Below are 21,204 nucleotides of genomic sequence, written 5' to 3' on the forward strand. Positions count from 1 at the left end.
GAAAACAGACGATAATGGCCAAAAGCTTTGGGACCCTGCACCCACGTGGGAGACCTGGAAGAGGCTCCTGAGTCCTGGCTTTGGATCGGCTCAGCTCCAGCCATTGTGACCACTTGGAGAGTGAACCATTGGATGGAAGATCTTCTCTCTGTCTCTCCTCCTCTCTGTATATCTGCCTTTCCAATAAAAATCAATAAATCTTTTTTTAAAAATGCATTACCTTCTTTTTAAAATCTATTTTTCTTATTTTCCATGATACATTTTTGTAAACATGAGGATGCTCCCATTTCCTGTCCCTCCTTCCTTCCCCTCCCCCCGCCCATATCATTGCAGTAGCATAGTCCTGTAGCAACTGCCACAAGTTTAGCATTCTGCTGTTTCAGTGCATCATGGCATTGTAGGCATAGACAATGACAGACAACCTAGTACCCTATTGTCAAGGTATATTTAACAGTTTCACTGGGAGTCCTCCTTTTATTCAGGAGTAGAGATGCCTGCTGTGACACATCTTCACTTCCTGGTATGCTAGTCTCCACTCTACAGTTCATCTATGAGAATATATGTACATATCACAGTGTTAAGTATGTTACGTTTGCTATGATGGTTATCAGTGAAGGAACGTTGTAAAGACACTAAGTTTTCTTCCATCTACTTTTATGTCTTTCCCTGTTTGTGACTGCTCTTCACAGAAATTGGGGAAAATAGGTACTTAAAGATGGTCTTTGCTGATAGAGGCCTCACAGTACATATAAGTGCACAGCGCATACAGATCGTGGCTTGTAAACCAGGGGGAATTCGGGGTGTCAAGGCCACTCCTGGGCTGCTTCAGTCTGTGTAATTTCTCAGCAACACCTGTTGGCTCTTTACTTGTGGCATTTCTCATCTGTTTCTCAAACCTGCAAATGAAGTAGCAGCTGTTTCTATAAGCATTGTGGATCTCTCACACGCTACAAAGCTGTGAGAAATCAAAGACCCATGATTCGGTGTGCTACAGAGTTGCCAGTGCAAAACAATGTCACACCAAGTGAGTGGCATTGGGGCTACTGGAGAATCTTTTTGAACCTGGCCCCTTCTCTTAAGCTTAAACCCATCCTATGCAACCACATGGAAATTGTAACACATTAACATCCCCAGCTTGTGCTCACATTCTTAGATACCCTCATTTTGGGCCTTTGGTTAATGTGCAGTTGTTTGAACAATAAAAACTGATTTTTGTTTTAGCTCACAATGGAGCTTTGTGTGTGCAAGTGCATGTGCTTTTCATTCCAACATAAATAGTCCCACTTGGTTATGAATGAAATCAGCGTTTATTGTACGAATAACTCACAAACATGAATTAGACATACCTAGAGTTAAACCAGTTTTATTCTACACCTTCACCCCCAACATTCCTCCCCCTTTTCATCCTCTATCTCAAAAGGATGTTTAGAAATAAATTCTGGATGATTCATAAGAATGAAAGGGGACAACAGAGTTCTATCTGTTGCAACCTGAATAAATGTGAATAAATCTCCTCTAGGGAATAAATCCACAATTTTTATTCCTCTTTTTATATCAGTTTCATATCACATTCAATACCTTTTCCTTGGGGAAAATTATAGGAAACATAAAGCAGCATCTGGTGCAATTTTTTTTCCTTCCCTTGAAAACTTCAACCGTCTCGATAATTCTAGCTTTGACATTGAATGGCGAATTTCTATGGTTAATAATGATAATATCAATCATATATCAGGTACTTTCTATGTACCAAGTAGACTCATGCTCAGAACAACTCTACCAGGTAGTTCTGGTCCTAACCTGGTTAAACACCAGGTCTGCGGTCACAGCTACTATACAAGAAAACCACAGTTTCTGTCTTTCAGTCAAATGACTAGCAGAATAAAACAAACTCACCTCCAGCATTGCTAAATCACCTTTTCACAAGGAACATGTAAATAAAGAAGCTTCTTAACTTTTCCAGATTTCTGTTATTTTTGGTCTCCATGGCCAACTCCTTCTCAGGCAGAATTGAAACAAGGAAGAAATTAAAAAACAGTGTTGGGCTGGGAATTCCACATCCTATATGGAATGGGGTAATGGATAACTGGGGGTTGGGGAGCTGCTTCAGTGTGGCCCTTGAGGAAGGAAATTAGGAGACAATCTGAGACTAGGAATGTAGACAGCTAGGCTCCCTAGCTATCTAGGGATACAGATATTAACAAATAGATATTAACAAAGCCATCTCCCACTTCCCGGAATCGAATCCTTTGCAGTTGCAAAGTGCAGACGCATCTGGTGCATGGTGAACCCTGAAGAGAAAGTGAATAGCATGGGCCAAGCTTTGACCCACTCTACTTGACTGCTGCCTGATGAGCCCTATTACCCTGAGTCCCAGACAGATCCTTAAATGGCAGCTCCTAAACTGCTTTAAACAGAAGAGGTGACTGATTCTAGAACCCCATTTAGCTGCTGCAGCAAACTCTTTTACAGATGCTGTGCTCTGTCTTAGCGCCTGCACGCCCATGGCAAGTGTATCTGCTAGCCAGAGAATGTGAAATCTCAATGGGGTCACTGAAAGTCCCCACTGCATGTGACTAGAGGTGAGTTCAGAGAAATATTTGCTGTTTGCCAACAGGCCAATTCAGAACACTTGGGAAGGGTGAACTCAAAAGGCCATTTGTTACAACATTCGGCAAACCCTCACTTTTCACTTTGCGAGTGACACCTATGTCCCCATGTTCTTAGGGGCCTGCTCTGTTGCCTAGCCAAATGTTCCTCCTTTGGAATTTTATTGTTCTTGCATTTGTCCACCCCCTTTTCTTTCATCCCAGATTTCTCCTTGAGATCTCCTTCCACCAACCAGCACGCCCTCCAACATTCTCCAGGGGCCAAGAAAGTGGTCTGGATGCCCAGCTGCCTGGGGGCGGTCCACAAACAGAACTCCTCAGAGCCACTGCCTTCGATTGGCTTCCCTGGAGGCAGAGCTTAAGACCTAGGATTCTTACATCTCTGGTTCGGTGTAGGGGAGGATTTCCAGGACAGCGATGAGACAAGTGAGATGAGGCCAGAGAACTGTGCAATTGCAGGATTCTGACTCCATGGAGATCCCTGAAGCCCAGGAACACATAGCCAAGGCAGTCCCATCGCCACAAGGAGGCTGGCCCTGTGGTCTGCACGTCAGTTAGGGCTTAGCCTTGAGCCCGAGGATTGGTATACCGACAGGGACAGGCCTCCAGGATGGACAGTGCATGCTCTGCCCAGGACAATACTCCCGATGAAAGGGGGAACCCTGGCTATCCGGCTTTCTGCTCTCTTCATTGCATCCATCCTGTCTTTTTCTTCCCCTATGCTGTTTCATCCTTTGGAGCACCCGGTTTGGGCTGGCAGAGAAAAGTCTTGCTCAGGGGCTCACGAATATCTCCTTTCTCAGCAATCTGTTAGGCTGTTTACTTTGCCTATTCTTTTCTTTAAAAAAAAAAAATCTGTATTTATAAAAATCCCACAGAGAAGCACCTAATCTCTCTCGTCACAAAGAATCACGCAACACATGAAAGTTTCTTTACAATCCCTTTTATGCTTTGCATTCCATCTTCCTGCCCGAGGTGCAATTTGTTCAGCCACTTCTAACTCCGACACTGGTAAAAACGAGACCTGTTAGGGGAGGTGGCCATGATTCACCTTGCCTTACCTGTGATAGGAGTGAAGCCGGTTATCTCCTATCCTGCAGATGGCCCATGTTTCAAGTTCAGAAGATAAAAGGACTGGGGGATACTTCGATGTCGGTTAAGAGACAGGAAGGAAACAGTAATGTGTCGTCTGAATCCCAGGAAATATCCCAAGAAATACAGTCACAAAGCTGGTATCTTACTTAGGCATTTGCGTCAGCAAGCCAAGTTTAAATAGCAACTTGTGCTGTTTTGAATTTTGAATGAACTCAGCATGTGGCACCCATCAGAATTAAGTCCATGAGAGCATGGGCTTTGGTACTGGGGTTCAAATCCCGGCCTTGCCAACCTCAAGGCTGTGTGTGACCCAGAGTATGATCCTGGGCAAATGACATTAACTCTGACATTGGCTCCAATTCTAGAAAATAAAGATGACCATGAACAACTCCTCTGGGGTGTGAAAACAGACAGAAGAATCTCAGCAAGATACTAATTATCTGATAACTCAATGTGTTCCTGTGGTTGCAGGTAACAGTGAAATCACCAGTGTGGGTCAGAATCACGAGTGAGAGTTTACAATCAGGCTGCTCTCACCATAAACTCCAGAGGAGGAACATAAGCTGGGCTCAGGCTGCTACCAGAGTTAGTGAGTGAAGTCAGTGCCCCACCAAAAGATGTTACCGTGAGCTGAATTGCCCAAGAGGAGCAGGAAGAAGGAGCTATAGGGACAGGGCAAGTCTCTGACCGTGGTACAGGAAGGGGCAGGAGGCAGGGATGAACAGAATGGAACTCCCTCTCTCTCTCTCTCCCTGTGACTGCCTTTAAAATAATTTATAAATCTTTGTTTTAAAAGATGACTAAGATCAGGAACTGGAGAGAACCTATTGCTATGGAACCCACATAAAGAGTGATGAGCAAACACACACACATATACACAAAAAAACACTGTATGGTCCTAAATACAACACCTTAGATAAAATGGATGGAGTTCTTGGAAGACTAATGATTAACACTTCACTCAAAATATTCCTTTATCCTTAAAAAAAAAAAAACACTTCAATTTATATTTAAAATTGTCGAAACAAGAAAACATAATCCAAACCAGATGGCTTGATTGGCAAATTCTTTCAAACACTTAAAGAAGAAATACCAATTCTGTATAATCTCTTCCAGAAAATAGAAAAATAGTATGGAACTATTTTCCAACTTGTTTCAAGAGGCCAGCATTACACTGAACCTGAAACCAAACACAAATGCTCAAAGACATGAAGACTATTGGCTAATCTCCCCCATTAACATAGAAGCATAACTCTTCAGAAAAGATAGCAACTAAAATCCATCAGTACATTTTTTAAAGAAGAATATTATTTTTTTAATAAGGTTTATTTTTTTAATAATGATTACATGGTTGATCAAGGTGGGAAGGGTCGAGGCTTAGGGAAAATTGGGTAAACTCGTTGCTTTCAAATTTGCTATTTCTTCTTGTTGTTGCTGGGGGGAAGGGGAGACACAAAGAGGGAAACCACTCACGACTTTCCGCACATTCCAGTACCCAGGGATAAGGAACCGCCACCTCATATCAACCCAGAGTCTTAATGTGTGCCTATTCCAAGGGTTCTGTCCAAGTGGCTTGGATAGTTCTGAAATGCTCCCGATTTCACCGATCCGAGGATGATGTCACCCTCCCAATGTCCATTGGCTGCAATCACTCGCTGAGATTTTTTCCTGTCATCGTTTGTTTGGGGTAGTTGTCCAATTAGTTCTGTTCTTCTACAGCACCAAATGTGCGGCCATATTCTCTTTTTACAACAGGGCCTGTGTCCACTGCTCAACCTTAAAAAAAAAAAAAAAAAGAATATTGTATCATGAAATCAGTGGCATCATCTAGCAAGTATAAGTCTGGTTCAACACTCAAAGATGAACTCTCAAGAAAAAACTAAAAGATCAGGTCAACAGGTGCAGAAAGAATATTTGACAAAATTCAACATCCACCCCTAACAAAAAAAAAAAAAAAAACAAGTCAGCATGCTGGCATTGCTTCTCTTAGCAAAGCTGTGATGCCACTGGAAGCCTCGTTCATCATTTGTGGGAATGAAAAATTCTTTAGCCATTTTGAAATGAGAAGTTTGGTGATTTATTATGAAGATAAACATACTCACCATATCTTCTATTCCTGTGCATCTACTCAAGAAAAACAAAAACCAATGTCTACGGACAAACTTGTACATGAATGCTTACAGCAGCTTTATTTATCATCACCAGAAACTGAAAACATCCCAAATAACTTTGACACAATGAGTAGATAAGTAGTCACATCATGGAACACTGTTCAGCAAAATCATCAACTGCGAATATCTGCTGAAACCTGGATGAGTCTCAAATGCGTTTGGTTAACTATAATAAGCCAGACTCAAAATGAATTCTATTTCTATGACATTTGTGAAGAGACAAAGCAAGGGTCAAGGAGTGCCAAGATTAGGAAATGTGGAGATAAGAGGCTAATTACAAAAAAGTTGACAGGAGGACTACTTTAAAATTGTTCTGTATCTTGATTTTTGTGGTGATAACATAACTATAAGCACTTGTCAAGCTCATTCAACTGTAATCCAAAAGCATTTCATTTCACTGGGAGAGATTAGACCTCAAATGCAAGCCAGACTTCCTTAGTATCATGGATTAAGATCTAGTATAAAAGCATGCTAGTGGACAAGAGGAAAGGGTCCTTGTTCTTTTTGTGTTAGCACTGAAAACCAATTCACAGATTATGTTCTTTCCCACAAAGAAAATCAATCCAGGGACCAGTATTTTTCAAGGCAACTTCTTCACAGGAAGCAGTAAATGCTACCTTTTTCTTACACTATTTTGGAGGAGGAGAGCAGTTTTGAAAATAAGCAAGCTAGAGGCAGAGGATTTAGCCTAGCAGTTCAGACACACCTCTCCCATATCTCAGGGCTTGGGTTCCATACCCAGCTGCATCTCCTGACTCCAGCTTGTTGCTAATAGACGGTGGAGGCAGGAGATGATGGCTCAAGTAGTTGGATTCCTACTGTCCACATGGAAGACACCAGTTGAGCTCCTGTCTTCTGGCTTTGGCCTGGCCCAGACCCAGCCATTACAGGCATTTGGGGAGTGACCCAACAGACACAGCTCAGTGTGTGTGTGTGTGTGTGTGTGTGTGTGTGTTCCTGTCTCTCTTCCTCTCAAATAAATAAAAATACCAACAATAAAGAAATAAATCCATTTCCATAATACCCAATGATTTTTAAATAGCAACTTTTGGTGCTTAATGCACTATAGAAATATAATCTGAAATCAAACCTACGTAGCTGAGAAAGAAAATTTACTCTTCCAGGCAGTAAGGAAGGAAAGATAATAGTTTTTAGGATAAGCCCATCAACTAAGAATTGCCACCATATACAGGGAAGGACTTAGAGGAATTTTCTTTAAAACTGAAGTCTTTAGGTAAATAATAGGGGTTTTTTGTTTGTTTGCTTGTTTAGGAGGACTTTCCCATTTGGGCTGCCCATGAGGAGGACACAGCCCTGCCTCTGTCCATTCAACATCCATGTGAACTTTCCACTAGGAAAACACAATAAGGCCCAATTTGACTTGCAGAGGCGGCCTGGATTTCCAAGTCCATTGCTTCCCTTGGGTGGTGTCCTCAATCTGCTGATTGCATGGCAGAGCAGATCCAACCCCCTGGGGTCACTAAACCTGATGTTTTCCAGATGGGAGGAGGAGGAGAGCTCTAGGCCAGAAGTCTTCATCATGGCCACTGCATATGAATTGACAGGGAGGCCCGCCCACCAATTTGAATCCCAAGTCCAACACTGTGTGATTTGAAGTAAACTTTTTTTAAGATATAATTTGAAAGTTTATTTTCTTAAAAAAATAAAAACTGCTTAGATCTCTAACACTTTGGTTTTTTTCTCTACTAATTAAGTTGATTCTTTTTATTTTTGATGTCGTTTACATAGTTGATCAGGGTAGAAAGGGCTGAGGATCATGAGAAAGTGGACAAGATCATTGTATACACATTCTTTTTTTCTTCTTGCATCTGAGGGAGGGGAGATACAAGGGGGAAAACCATTCCCAGCCTCCCAACCACCTCAGTACCCGGGGAACGACCACCCAATGTCATCCCAGGGTCCCCATTGTAGAGCATGTTCTGAGGGTTCTGCTCCAGTAGTTTTGATAGTTCTGAGATGCTGTTGATATCACCACTCCAAGGATGAGGAAATCCTTCTAAAGTCCATTGGCTGATGTAGTCCACCTCAGAGTCTCCATTTGCCCAGAAATTTGCTGTCAACCTTCCCTAGGGCAGTTGACCAGTTTGTTCTTCCTCTGCAAACCAGTGGGTGCTACAGCCCAGCCAAACCCTGCCCACCACAAGCTTGACCCTCATGCACATCATCAGGGGCTGCAGCCTAGTCAGAATGACCCCCAATAACCCCCAACGGACCAGCCCCCAGCTCTGGTTCCTATGTGCAGTGGACTGCTCTGGTCTGTACAACATCCCATTTAGATCTCATACATACCATTGGGCTTTGAAGCCTAACTCATTCCAACCGACTCCATGCTCCAGCCCATACTCATGCCAGCTGGTGCCACCACCTGCCTGCCAGGCCTGCCCCGCCCCCTCCCCCCCAGTTCTGGTTCTCATGCTCATCAGCAGCCAATCAGAGAGGTTCCCACAGCCTCCTCACTGGGCTCACTCCCAGTCCTGGACCTTGCACTCTCCAGGTGATTCTGCAGTCCAGCTCAATGGGACCTGCACCCAGTCCCATCCCTTGCCAGCTGATGCTGCAGCAAAGCCTAACCCATGGGCCTTTACTCTGGCTCATGCCGATACCAGTCGGTTAGTCCAGCCTAGCTCTCCCCTTAACACAGTTCACATGTAACCCAACAGGTAGTATAGCCCTGTCCAGTCTAGTCTACTTCCAGTGCCAGCTCTCACGTTCACCAGCAGGAGCAGTGGCCTAGCAGAGGAGTCCCCCCTACTCCCCTACCACGGTTCACACAGCCACCCTCCCAGTCTCACATGTGCTGGATGGTGCTGTGGTCCAGTCTGACCTTGGCATTTATTGGCAGGTACTGTAACCTAGCCCAGGCTGATCTGCACCCATTCCAGCTTGCACTGGCAGGTGTTGCTGCCCAACCTGGCACCATCAGTCACCAGTCTTAGCCATAATATGAACAGGCTGGTGCTGCAGCCCAACCCAGCATGTCCTACACCCACTCCTGGTTCTCAAATCTGCCAGTTGGTGTTATGAACTGGCCCAGCCTGGTCTACCTCCAGAGCTGAGCCACACGTATGCCAGCGGGCAATGCAACCTGGCCTGGTCTAGGCTGATCCTTGCCTTGGTTTTTGTGGTCATTTGCCACTTGCTCAGACCCAGATGGGTTGGCTTGTCCAGGGTGCGGAGTCCCAGATAGCAGTGCTCAGTCAGGTGACCTGGGCACCAATGGCACCAGGTGAAATCTTCATGCCATCCAATGGTGTGATCTTGAGGGGAAACATAAAGACCTTTAAGGGTCGGATCAAAGCACCAGCCCATGTGGGAGACCAGAGCTGGTAGTTAGGATCAACCAGTACTGATTACCACTCACTGATGTACACTAAAGCTAGGGCTGGGGGCCTAACTGGCAGTGCTTGATCACAGTACCTACTAGTAAGAATCAGAACAAGTTATGGGAAATGTTAGGCTCGGCCTTGGTACTAATCAGCACACAAGAGAGTTAGGTTTGGGGGCAGATTCTGTGGAGGATGTGTGGGCCCATCCCTGAATCTGCAATTTCTGCCGATTTGCTTGGGAAGAGGGGAAAGTGATGAGCTGAGCTAGATATGACCAAGGAACCCTCTGACACTCATGGGCATTAGGGTTGGGTACAGGTTAGGTTGGTGCAGGCTGCAGCACCCACAGGCACATCAAGAATATGGTGTGAGGCTGGCCAGACTGCAACATCCACCAGCTCATACAGAGGCCAGGACAGAAGGGGTAATCTATGCCCAGTAAGGGCCTAACACCCACTATCATATGTGGGATCTGGGTCTGGGGTGGGTGGGTGGGTCTGGTAGAAGAACTTGGGAAACTTCTCTGGTGGCCCGTAGCTCCCAATGGTGAGCATGTCATTCAGGCCTACGTGTTGGTCAGACTGGGCAGGATAGTTCCACCCATCAGCAAGTGTTTGGGTTGGTTTTGGAAGAGGGTGGATCAGGCAGGGCCAAGGCAACCTTAGCACACTAGCAAATGCAAGAGCCAGGCTGAAATGTGGGGCATGCTAGGCTAGGCTATCACACCTACCAGTCTGCAAGAGTCAAGTATGGGAGCAGACTGTGCAGCACTAGGCTGTAGCACTCAACAACAAGAGTTGGGACTGGGGGTGAGGCAGGTCAGGCCAGATAACAGCATTTGATGGCAAAGATCAAGAAGGGAGATGGGCTATACAGAGCTGAATCAGAGCAACCACTGGCATATACAAGATCTGTGGCTGGAAACATGTCAGGTTGGGTTGCTAAAGCAATAACCCAGCTACATTGTGGTTCCCAAGGTGAGCATGAGAGCTGGAATAGGGGTGGTGGTCCATGCTGGACATGGCTGCAGTGTCCCTTGGCATAGGTGTGGACTGGGCCTGGGGTGTGCTGGACTGGGCTAGATTCCAGCACCCACTGGTGCTCATGAGAGCCAGAGTAGGTGTAGAATAGGTTGAGCTCCCATTGGCCATTTGAGAGCTGCATTAGGGCGTGGACCAGGTGTGGCTGGGTTGTAATACCCAACAGTAAGAACCAGATTGGATGTGAGTCAGTTGGGCAAGGCCACTGTTTCTGCCACAACAGAAGGTGGACAAAGCCTGGGCCAAGGACCCGCCAGTGTATGTGAGAACTGCCACTGGGAGGAGATCTGATAGAGCAGCTTGGGGAACTCCTCTTTCAGGGCGCAGACCCTGCAGGTAAGCACAAGAACCAAGGTAAACTCTTCGCAGAAAGCTTCTAACTTTTTGAAAAGGGTCTTCAAAGACCTGATGCAAAATGCACGTTATGAAAAACCTATGCAAGGATTTCCCCCCGAAATTTTTCATTATAATCAACTTCATTTAATTCTATTTTCCACAAACTTTTTAAAAGTACTCCCATGTATTTACCAGCTTTATAGTTAACCTAAGAAATTTAATTCTGACACTTCTTTGTGAAATTGTGTCTAAATATTCTGCCCTTTCAATGGTCTTTGAAGTAGCCTTAATAATGAGGATTCCTTCCTGGATTCATTAATTGATTAAAATCTTTAATACTCATCTGTTTGTGAGAATACTTCAAAAAGCTCATGGAGGAAGGAATTGAACAATGACTTTAATCACGGACATTGAGCATAGCAGCTAAGGCATCAGTTAAAATATCATGTCTCACATCACAATGTGTGACTTCAAGCCTCAGCTCTGGCTCCCAGACCCACATTCCTGCTTATGCTGCCCCGGCAAGCAGCAGGTGACAATTCAAGTAAGTGGAACTCTGCCATTCACGTGGGAGTCCTTGATCAAGTGCCCCCTGAATAAAATCAGGAGGGAATCCCAGTACCTATAAAACTGTGTCACATAATACAATCTAATTAATAAATAAATTTAAAAAAAACAACAGCAAAAAATTTTCAAAAAGAAATATATTGTAGCACAAACAACTTTGAAACCCAAAAATAAATAGCTTTTTTTCCCCCAAAATACACATTTTCATGACCTTGTTGTAAACCTCTGATACTACAGGAGAAAAAAATGCAACCTTCAGGATTATTTTTTCTGCCATATAAATATCATTTGTATCTCTATTGGTAAAAATTATCTACAAATGAACATAGCAGCTGGAACATAATAAAACAGTGAAGTTCAATAGCAGCTCACTTTTCTAAGTAATTAAACAGAACTTGAATGGCTCTAAAGATTTAAAAAAATGATAAGGCATAATCTTTCTGTTTTACTTCTGAATTCTGGCTAGTCAAGCAGAATAAAATCCCATTATGCACTAGAGCATTCCCTGAGACTTACCCTTAGAAATCAGCCAGTCCAACCATATTCAATTCTGGTTGAATAGTAGAATCACCTGCTATCTTAGATTCCATGCTATATGACAAATTACCAGAGACTCAATTAAAAAAATTAATTATCTTAAAGTTCTGTAGGTCAAAACTCTGGGCACAGCTTAACTGGGTTCTCTCTAGACCTGGGATCCCCCATAACCGAAATTAACATCAGCCAGCATACTGGCATGTAGAGGCTTGATCAAGAGGGATGTTGAATTCAAGCAGTAGGCTTCCTCAAAGCCAGAGCTGGAGTGGGTCTGCCCTCCCGGGTAGTCTACGTCTACCTGACTAGGGCAACCCCTCTCGGCCCATATCCACCATGACGCAAGTGAGCCCTCAGGGTTCACTCTGGAAAGCATTCATCGCACCTGGACAGCTTCACTTAATTCCTGGCAGACAGTCTGGTCTAGTGCAGGACCCTGACACTTATAAATACATATTTTTAACTCAGCTCGGTTAAGATCTTCTAGTCTGGTCCTTGACTTTCACATCAGCAGACTACCTGGCTACCTCTGCTTTACAGGACCTCAGACAGAGTGGCTCACAAACACTTTTCAAAAACTAGTTCATGAGCTGTGCCCTTAGTCTAGAGGTTCAGGTGTGTGCATTCCATATTGGAGCGCCTGGGTTGAATACTGGACGCCGCTCCTGATCCCTGCTTCCTGCTCTGGCAGACCTTAGGAGACCGCAGCGATAGCTCCTGTCATTGAGTTCCTGCCACTTGTGTAGAGACCTAGAGTAAGTTTCTGAGTCCTGGCTCTGACCAAGCCCTGTGGGGCATTTGGGACAAGAAACCAGCAAATGGAAGGGCTCTTCCTCTCACACCACCTTTTTGCTCTTCAAGCAAGATTTTTGTTTGTTTTTGTGTTAAAAAGAAAATTAGATTTAAAAATTAATAAAAGCCAGTTAGTAGTGACTTAAATAATACCAGGTTCTCCTGGAGAGAACCCTGTCTTTCTAGGAGTGTGACCACAGAGCCCTGGGAACACACCCAGCGAGGAGCTCTAGCACCATGCTACAAGTGCCCCACATTCAAGAAAACTCAGCAAAAATAAAGGAATGGGAGAAAATCATAAAGTTTTTCCATTTGCTTTAAACATGTACGCCGAGCTGGTGTTCTCACCCCAGGTGAATCACTGTAAAGAGAGCTCTACTGGCGGGGACTGATTTTCCAGGCTCAGCTTCTATGTTTTGTTTCTGCACTGCTGGTGCTAGCAGACAAAAGCTGATCAGGCCTCGTGTGTGGAAGATGGAACCTTGGGTGTTCTGCCTCGCTCACAGTCAACACAGCACACACACACACACACACACACACACACACACACACACAAACAGCCCTTGGGAGATTCTGTCTTGTTGTCTCCAACAACCCTGACTTCTAATAATTGAACATACTGAGCTTGGAATCTCCCAAGTGTCTAAACTCTTGAGCTCTCAGTTTCCTTCCTTCAACTTGAAAAAAAACGTATTTACTTTGTTTTTGTTGTTGAGGCTGGAAGGAGAAGCAGAGCAAGACTCAAACCTAAGCCCTCCGTGAGGCACGTTGGTTTTACCATTGCATCGTAAGCCCATCCCTCTGTTCCCATTTTCTTTGGCTGCTCGCTGGCCTCCAGCATTTCACTAGCAACTGCCCTCTTTCTGTGTTCTTTCATGCTGAAATGGTTTCTTTGCGCTCAAGGAAGGACACTAGCGATCCAATCAAAGGGCAATCGATGTGGATGGAATCTTTGTTAGAAAAGGTCTAGTACATCCCTGGCAAGAAAAAAAAATCTCAGTTCAGTAGCACCAGCAAGCGACTCCCTTAGTGAACGCTCAGTCTGGGGAGACAGAGGGTCACCCGGGAGGTGGGAAAGGCCGTTGTGCTGTTTCCATGCCTCATTCCTCTGGCTCCTTGCTTCTGCCTAACGCTAACTTCAGACCCTAGAATCCCAGTGCTTCCCTGATCTCATGTACCAAACTACAGCAGCTCTAGAAGCAGACTCCTTTAGACAATCCTTGATCTCTTCCCTTCAACTCCCTGGAGAGCACCATGTTCTTCCTAGGTCAGGCTTCTCCTGATGGTTTGCTGTTCCCTGCCTGGAACAACACTCCTCCCTGATTCCTTGCTACATCCACTTGACTTTCAGTTCCTAGCCGATAGACCTCTTCAGGAAGTCTTCCCTTTGGCTCCTTACACTAGACTACATAAATCCACGTGGTATCCTCTCCTACCCTCTGCTTACTAATGTCCTAACACAACACACACCTGTGTAATTAAGCACACTCACCTGTATGGCACAGTAAACTGAGATTTCTTGAAGCAAGAAATGTCCTTGCGATGTCACCTTTTTTAATATCAACAGTGCCTTACCCAGAGCTGAGAAGGGAAAGGAATACAGTAAATGTTTGTTGGAAAAAAATGTAATCTGGACTCAAAATTATAATATACAGAAGTAAAATTTCACCTGGGTTTAAAGATTTTCACACTTAAAATAAAAAATCAGGGACATCGTGATATAGCAAGCTAATCCTTTGCCTGTAATGCTGGCATTCAAATGGTGCCAGTTCATGTCCCAGCTGCTCCACTTTCAATCAAGTTCCCAGCTTATGGCCTGGGAAAGCAATGGAGGATTGCTCAGGTCTTTGGGATCCTGCACCCACGTGGGATACCTGGAAGAAACTACTGGAGCCCAGCTTTGGAGTGGCCCATCTCTGGCCATTACAACCATTTAGGCTGTGAACCAGTGGATGGAAGATCTTTCTCTCTCTCTGTCTTCCCCTTCCCCCATAACTCTGACTTTCAAGTAAAATAAACACGTTTTAAATTTTTTTAATGAAATCAGAGAAAGCAGATAGAATTTCTGTAGAAACAAGCAACTATTCTGAATACTGAAGATACTGAGATTGCCATGGAAGAAAGATATTTGTGTGAACATAACAGTGAAAACAGAGTATAGCAAAATGTATTTAAATAAGAAGGAAAGGAACAGAATGGGGGAAATGTAATAACCACAGCTTTAGCATTGAACATAGATAATTGATTCAATTACATGATGTCTGACTCTGTAATTAGAAAAGGTACATATATGCAAAAACACAAACTGAAAAATGCACGCTACCCTAGTAATAGTTCAAGAAATGCAGACTTTAAAAGCTTAGGGGGGATATCATTATAAACTAATTAAAATAAATAAAAAGGAAAACCCCCCATGTCTATAATTATGTGTAGAAATACAACTATTACAGTTGATGTTGTAAATTACTTCAGTCTGGAGAGTAATCCAGCCACAAGAATAGAAGAGCTAGACAACATTTGCATGCAGTACTGTATAGTTTCAGGGTTGGGGGTACACCTAAGGGGTAACCTCATATATGATCAATAGAAGTTCCTTCCAGGGGCCAACGCAGTGGCACAGTGGGCTAATCCTAAGCCGCCACCCTGTGGCACCAGCATTTCTTATGGGTGCCAGTCCATGTCTTCTTGTCCTGGCTGCAATATTGCTGATCCGTCTCCCTGCTTTGGGCCTGGGAAAGCAGTGGAGATTGGCCTAAGGCCTTGGGATTCTGTGCCCTCCTGGCTCAGATTTCAGATCAGCTCAGCTCTTACTGTTGGGGCCACTTGGGGAGTGAATCAGCAGATGGAAGGTCTCTCTGTCTCCCCTTCTCTCTGTGTAAAAATCTGCCTTTCAAATAATAGGTAAATAAATTTTCTTGTTTTTAAAGAAATTCCTTCCAGGATTGTTAATAAATTATAAAAGTTGAAAACAATCCAACTGTCAGTTGGTGACACTAGGTGTATAACTGATATGGCAAGTTCATGGACTGCGTCCAGCACTGGAAACTACATGAAGTAAGTGGAAGAGATAAGGGCAGGTTCTAATCCATGTCCATGGTGGTGGTAGCCTCCGAAAGGCCAAAAGGGAATCCAGAAATACTACATCCTGCTTAGCTTTCAGCTTCATTTGTCAAGAAGATTGCTTTATGGTTTACAGAAAATTCTACTCCCCCCAAAAAAAATAATAAGGTAAAGAAGTAAGATGTGTCTTATTTCTGTAACTATACTAACATGTTAATTAATATGTAATGCACATGAAGTTTGTCACAGGCCATTATGACTGCAATCATTACTGTTTAATACACCAAGGCTACAATGGTTTTATTAAGTAAAGACCAAACAATAAGAAAGGGCATACAGCAATGCACACCTGCCTTGTCCCCTCCCATCACACACTTGCTCCCAGATCCTGGAACAGCCACACTGCCTAGCCCATCCAGGGCATCTCTCCCATCTCTTCCTTGCTCCATCCTCCCCTCCATATTCACTTCTGCTTGTGGCTTACACTGAAGCCAGGTTAAGATAAAAAAAAAAAAAATGTGCTCAGATTATGCCTTGAACTTTTTGGAGGAAAGGAACGTCATTAGTATTAACAAAAGGCAAAACTCAAGAGTAACTCAGTGTAGCCAAGAGAACTACAGCGTGGCTAAGAACCCAGAGGGCACTGAGCAAAGAAGGCTGCCACCCCACTGGGCCCAGGAGGATCCTGGCAGCCAGCAGAGTCCTCACACAGGGAGCTCCCTGGCAGCCCGCTGCACTCCCATTTTTCAGGTCCCTTCTTCATAAGCCTTCTCGGCAGGTGGGGCAGTGCTAACTCATGTCAAGGGCACCTCAATTCTCTCTCAAGGCCCATTCTCTCCCTGTGGATCCTGGTTGATGTTCCTGAGGCTTTGATATATAGAGATAATATAGATATATAGATATGGGTTTTTTTAATCAATTGCCTCCATTTCCTCTGGAATCATGACATTTTTCTTTGCCATCACACCTTCATTTTTCTTGCTGAACCCTCAGACACGTCTTGAAACAAACGTTATTTGTAGGATAGTTTTAGGCAGACCAACTGAAGTGACTTTGGGACACATGTGTAGAGAGATTTCTTTTTAATATGTGCCTACGACATACAGAATGCTCACAGTTGGGGCCTAAAGTGACAACTTTGTCAATGCTCGAACATTCCCCCATTTTCTTTCCCTAGAAGAATAATCGAGAAAAATCAGGCTGCTAATTACGAATAGACTACTTGATTTCCTGCTAATCCCTGGTCAGAGTTAAGCAGTTACTTAGCAATGCTATTTTGCAAATAACAAAATATTCACCTATTAGACATTCTGTCATGTATAAATTTAATGTCAAATGTGGAAACAGGACTAAGCATAATAAAATGAAGTGATGAGATGAGTTCTTTACAAACGTAAGCCCCTGTGATCCTTAACTTCCTAGTGAGTTGTTCATCACCCCTGTTTCTATCCTATGTTCCGGTAGGATGTGGTTGTGTGTTATTGGATTTTCTGGAGTCATCCACTTTGCAGATTACACTTCTTAAAACCATTATCTAATTATCAATTCTTTAAAGAAATTGCTTAAGATTTAGGGACTCATTTGAGACACCAAAGCAACCTAGAGAAGACTGATAAAGAAGAGATTTGTATACAAACCACAAAAAAGATAGATGATGCGAGGGTCTTAAATTCATTTGATTGTAGGTCATAGCATTCATGATGAATGAAATTAGTCCCTTGCTTATCACTTACTCCCCAGCAAGTGTGGGTTAGATTCCTATGAAATCTCATGGCAGGAGAATTCACATTTGAGAAATTTATTTTTAAAATAGAAAAAAGACAAAGTGGATATTTTTGTGAACACTTTTTTCTATTCTAGAAACACAGCATTACAGAGGGTCCATTGAACTTTTTTTAAAAATTATATTTTACCTACCCTAAACCCGAACAGTAGCTACTACTTACTAATTTCTTCCTCATTTTCATGTGCTATTTTTCATTCATTCAATCTGTGCTGCTTACTTTTCCTGGAACGTCCATGGAATGTTTACAAATTCATGTTTGCCTTTATTGTGGGCATTTGCACAATAATGAATCTCATGACTCAGATTTCCTAAATTCTGCTTCCAAAGCCCGGAATAACCTGGCATTTGATAAGAAAATAGCTTTGGATAACCTCTATTCAACCTACATGTTGACTACGTTGCAGTTCCTTTCTCAGTAGTATAGCTTTAGCTCTGTTCATCACAACCTCAAATCAAAGCAGTTACCGCAGCATCTCCTGCCCCCTACTTCCATCATGCCTGGCTCAGCCTCTATTTCGTCTGAGCCATCCTGAGGTCTACCTCTCTCCTGCCTGATTTCTTTCAAGGTTTTCTTAAACAAATATCCACTCCTTCTAGGCCATCTGCTTTTATCAACATTTTCTATGACCATTTTCTACTTTGCACTTTTTCTAATTATCCCCAACAAGAAGAACACATCAGCTTCTTACCCACCTGTCTTTCATTTGATTCAGACTCAAAGCCATTATATGAGCAGAACAAGATAGGTATCATTGTGGAGGATAGGAGCTATCTTGGCCAACAAAAACAGGTGCTGATGCCTAAATGGAGAGAAGTAGGATTCCACACAGGGGAGGGGTAGTAGGTGGTTTGATAAGGCACCAGAGCTTCAGTTGGGAAAGGGTGTCTATACAGTGGGATTCAGGTACAGCATCCCAGAGTGGGAGGTCAGAGCATGAGAAAGGCCAGGGTCACATCTGCTTGGGGCAAGAGTCAGAATAAGTGATGGCTACGGAAGATTGATATGTATAAGTGGCATTGATCCAATAACTAAATAGGTTAAGGATAATTGGAACTAAGTTTCTTGTCAGTGGATAAGGGATTAAAATACAGCTTTGGGTTGGAACTGGAAGTATGAACATGAACTTAGGGGTCTCAGTATGGAGAAACATAGAAATAAATACAGATACTAGCATGTGAGCATTGCAGTGAGCGTGTCCACTGTTCAGATCTTGGTTTCTATGTGCCATTCTCATTAACAGTGACCTGTGCACCTTGATGAAAATGTCTGGGCTAGGGCAGGGAAAGTCAAGATAGGTCTGGAGTATTGTTTTAAAAAAGAGTTAGGAAAAGCTCGAAGAAAAGTATGTTTGTGTCAAAGACACACAGAAGCTCCCAGTGGCCAAGTCTGGAACCATTTGGGCTTCACAATAAATGATGGTATCAATCAAATGTGACTTACCTAGTACAACAGGGTTCTGCGAAATAAGTAAGTAAATGAATAAAAAGGCTGTTCCTTACAGTATAATGCCAAATATTAGCTAAGTATAGGATAAATGACACAATTAGAAAATCACCATATGACAGTCATCACAGTAATAAGTAACTGAGCCAGGAATAGCAATGGATGCTACAACTAATGGGCGATACTTGATGAGAAATAAGATTTTTACATAATCTCAAAATTAGCTCGTAATCCTCCAGATGTCAAATTTTTGTAACTGAGGAAAGGCTAAGGGACTGTTTTTAACTAAAGGGTATTAAAAACATGACAATAAATATAAGACACAGTGTGGGACTGGATTCTTTGTTGTAATGGACAGTCATTACAACTGGTGAAACTTGAATGGTCTGACAGGATGACAGGAAGGACTCACTATTTATTTCCTGATTTTGATGCTCACATTACATTGATAGGGAGAATGAGGATGTCGCAAATTCATGCCAAAGCATCCCAGGGTAAGGGTATCAGATTTGTAATGATTCAGGAGGGGGAAAAGATGTTCTTTGTGTTATTCTTGCTTGATTATGAGGAGTTAGAAATGGTTTTCAGAATATAAAGAAAATTAAAAAATATTTTTAAAAGAAGAATGCGCTGGTTAGGAATGCAGCCCTGGAATGTGGATGCACTATGCCTAAGAGCAGATTCGAGGTTTCTGGTCTACCTCTTCCCAAGTATGGTTATGAAGCATTCATTCCAATGATGTTCTTGATTCTCAACCCCAAGAGATTTTGAATGGTTCATTTTAAGCAGGCAGCCTCAAGTTTGTGTCTTCAGTAACCACTCCTGGTGATTCTGGAACGAATGTTGAGAAACATGATTTAAGATGCCTATAAACCTTCAATCCATGTGTGTCCACTCCAGCCTGGGTTGTCCCCCATTCTGTAGCCTACACCAGCCTGGGCAGACTTCACATGGTGGTGCCAGCAGTCTGAAAGGCCACGGCCCCAGGGATGTCGCTGAACTCCATTTTAGGTGACTTCATGCCCTGAGTCAGTTCTTACCCACTTGGGCTTGCAGTTTCTAAACTCCACTGTTTTCAGCCCCGTATCCGAGCCACTCATCCAGGACTCCCAGCTCGGCACTCCCCTGTGTAATCTCACAAAACGAAACCAACAGACCTCCTGGGCCCTGCCAGACATGCTGTGCTCCCAGGGGCTTCTCCCTCAATTTTGTCCTCACATCCACCCTGCTTCCTCAAATGCGGCAACGAGAGGCAAGACGAATGGAAATGTGGAGGAAAACCTCACTTCCTTCTCAGTTATAAAATCGACTTTTTTATTTCACCTGACATTACTTCAAGGGGCTGAAATGTCTGAATCCTTGGGCTCCATTAAGCAGCACCCCATTAAATGTCATGCCAAATGAAGAGAAATCCCAGAGCACTTCTGCTTCCTGGGCTGTGGCACATCTGATTTCCACCCCTCATGAGCCCCACTAAATTTGTTTTCTTATCTGCTTCCCAGGGAACACGAGTGCGTGAGATCAAATGTGGCTTGCTGATATCAAGACAGTCCCAGGAGTGCAATTCTTTGGACCGTTACTGTCAGGCAAGAGACGGGATCCAAGCCATGTTGCCATGTCCCACATAGGAGATGACTAAGGAAACCTACTTAAAGGCCACCTGGGGGTAACAAAGGAGAAGTTGCAACTTGCAAAAATGATCTATTGGGCTTATTCCCAGAAGTACCAACATCAAACGTCCGCAATAGCCAGAACAATAAAGCACCTAGGAATTACATGGGTCTTTGGTGTAACGGTTAAGATGCACTTGAAGACGAACCAGTTCATTCACACACTGGAGTACTGTATGGTTGTTAATAATGCACACACACATGTATCGGTAAGCATAAACCTTTTAATTTTTCAAATTCAAGATGAAGTTCATGAAAACTAAGTAAAGGTGCAAGGTAATTCCCATGTAGTTTCTTTCCAGTGAAAGCCAATGAAGGAGGCAGGTATTTGTCATAGTGGTTAGAGAATATGTGAAAAACCTGCCTCTCACAGCAAAGGGTGTGGGTTCCATCCCGACTCGGCTCCTGATTCCAGCTCCCTGTCAATGAATACCCTGGAAGGCAGCAGGTGATGGCACAAGTAGCTGGGTCCCTAAACCAGATCCCCAGCTCTCTGGTATTTGGAGAACAAGCTAGCAGATGAGAATCAATCTCTCTCTCTCTCTCTCTCTCTCTCTCTCTCTCTCTCTCTCTCATTCTCTGCCTCACAAATACAATAAGTAAATACATTTTAAAAGAGGTGTGCATTCTGTCAAGGTAAGAAAATAAATCTTGGTGCAAATTATGAAAAAAAAAAGAGAAGTCCCTCCGAAAGGTATTGAGATTGAAGAAAAAGGAACTGCACTAGGAGTTCCTACAAAACAAAGTTTGCTGATG

The 21,204-nt window shown here is 43.4% G+C and overlaps 1 long non-coding RNA gene across 1 annotated transcript; it reads right to left on the reverse strand.

Moving 5' to 3' along the window:
- Positions 1–784: 784 nt before the first annotated feature.
- LOC131482723 (uncharacterized) lies at positions 785–3,941 on the reverse strand. The gene is made up of 3 exons (XR_009247243.1): positions 3,668–3,941; positions 1,894–1,993; positions 785–896 (listed from the first exon to the last, which is right to left on the reverse strand). It is a non-coding gene; the product is annotated as an uncharacterized LOC131482723 (long non-coding RNA).
- Positions 3,942–21,204: the final 17,263 nt, after the last annotated feature.

This window comes from Ochotona princeps, chromosome 20 (assembly GCF_030435755.1).
Source record: "Ochotona princeps isolate mOchPri1 chromosome 20, mOchPri1.hap1, whole genome shotgun sequence".
Classification (NCBI taxonomy): domain Eukaryota; kingdom Metazoa; phylum Chordata; class Mammalia; order Lagomorpha; family Ochotonidae; genus Ochotona; species Ochotona princeps.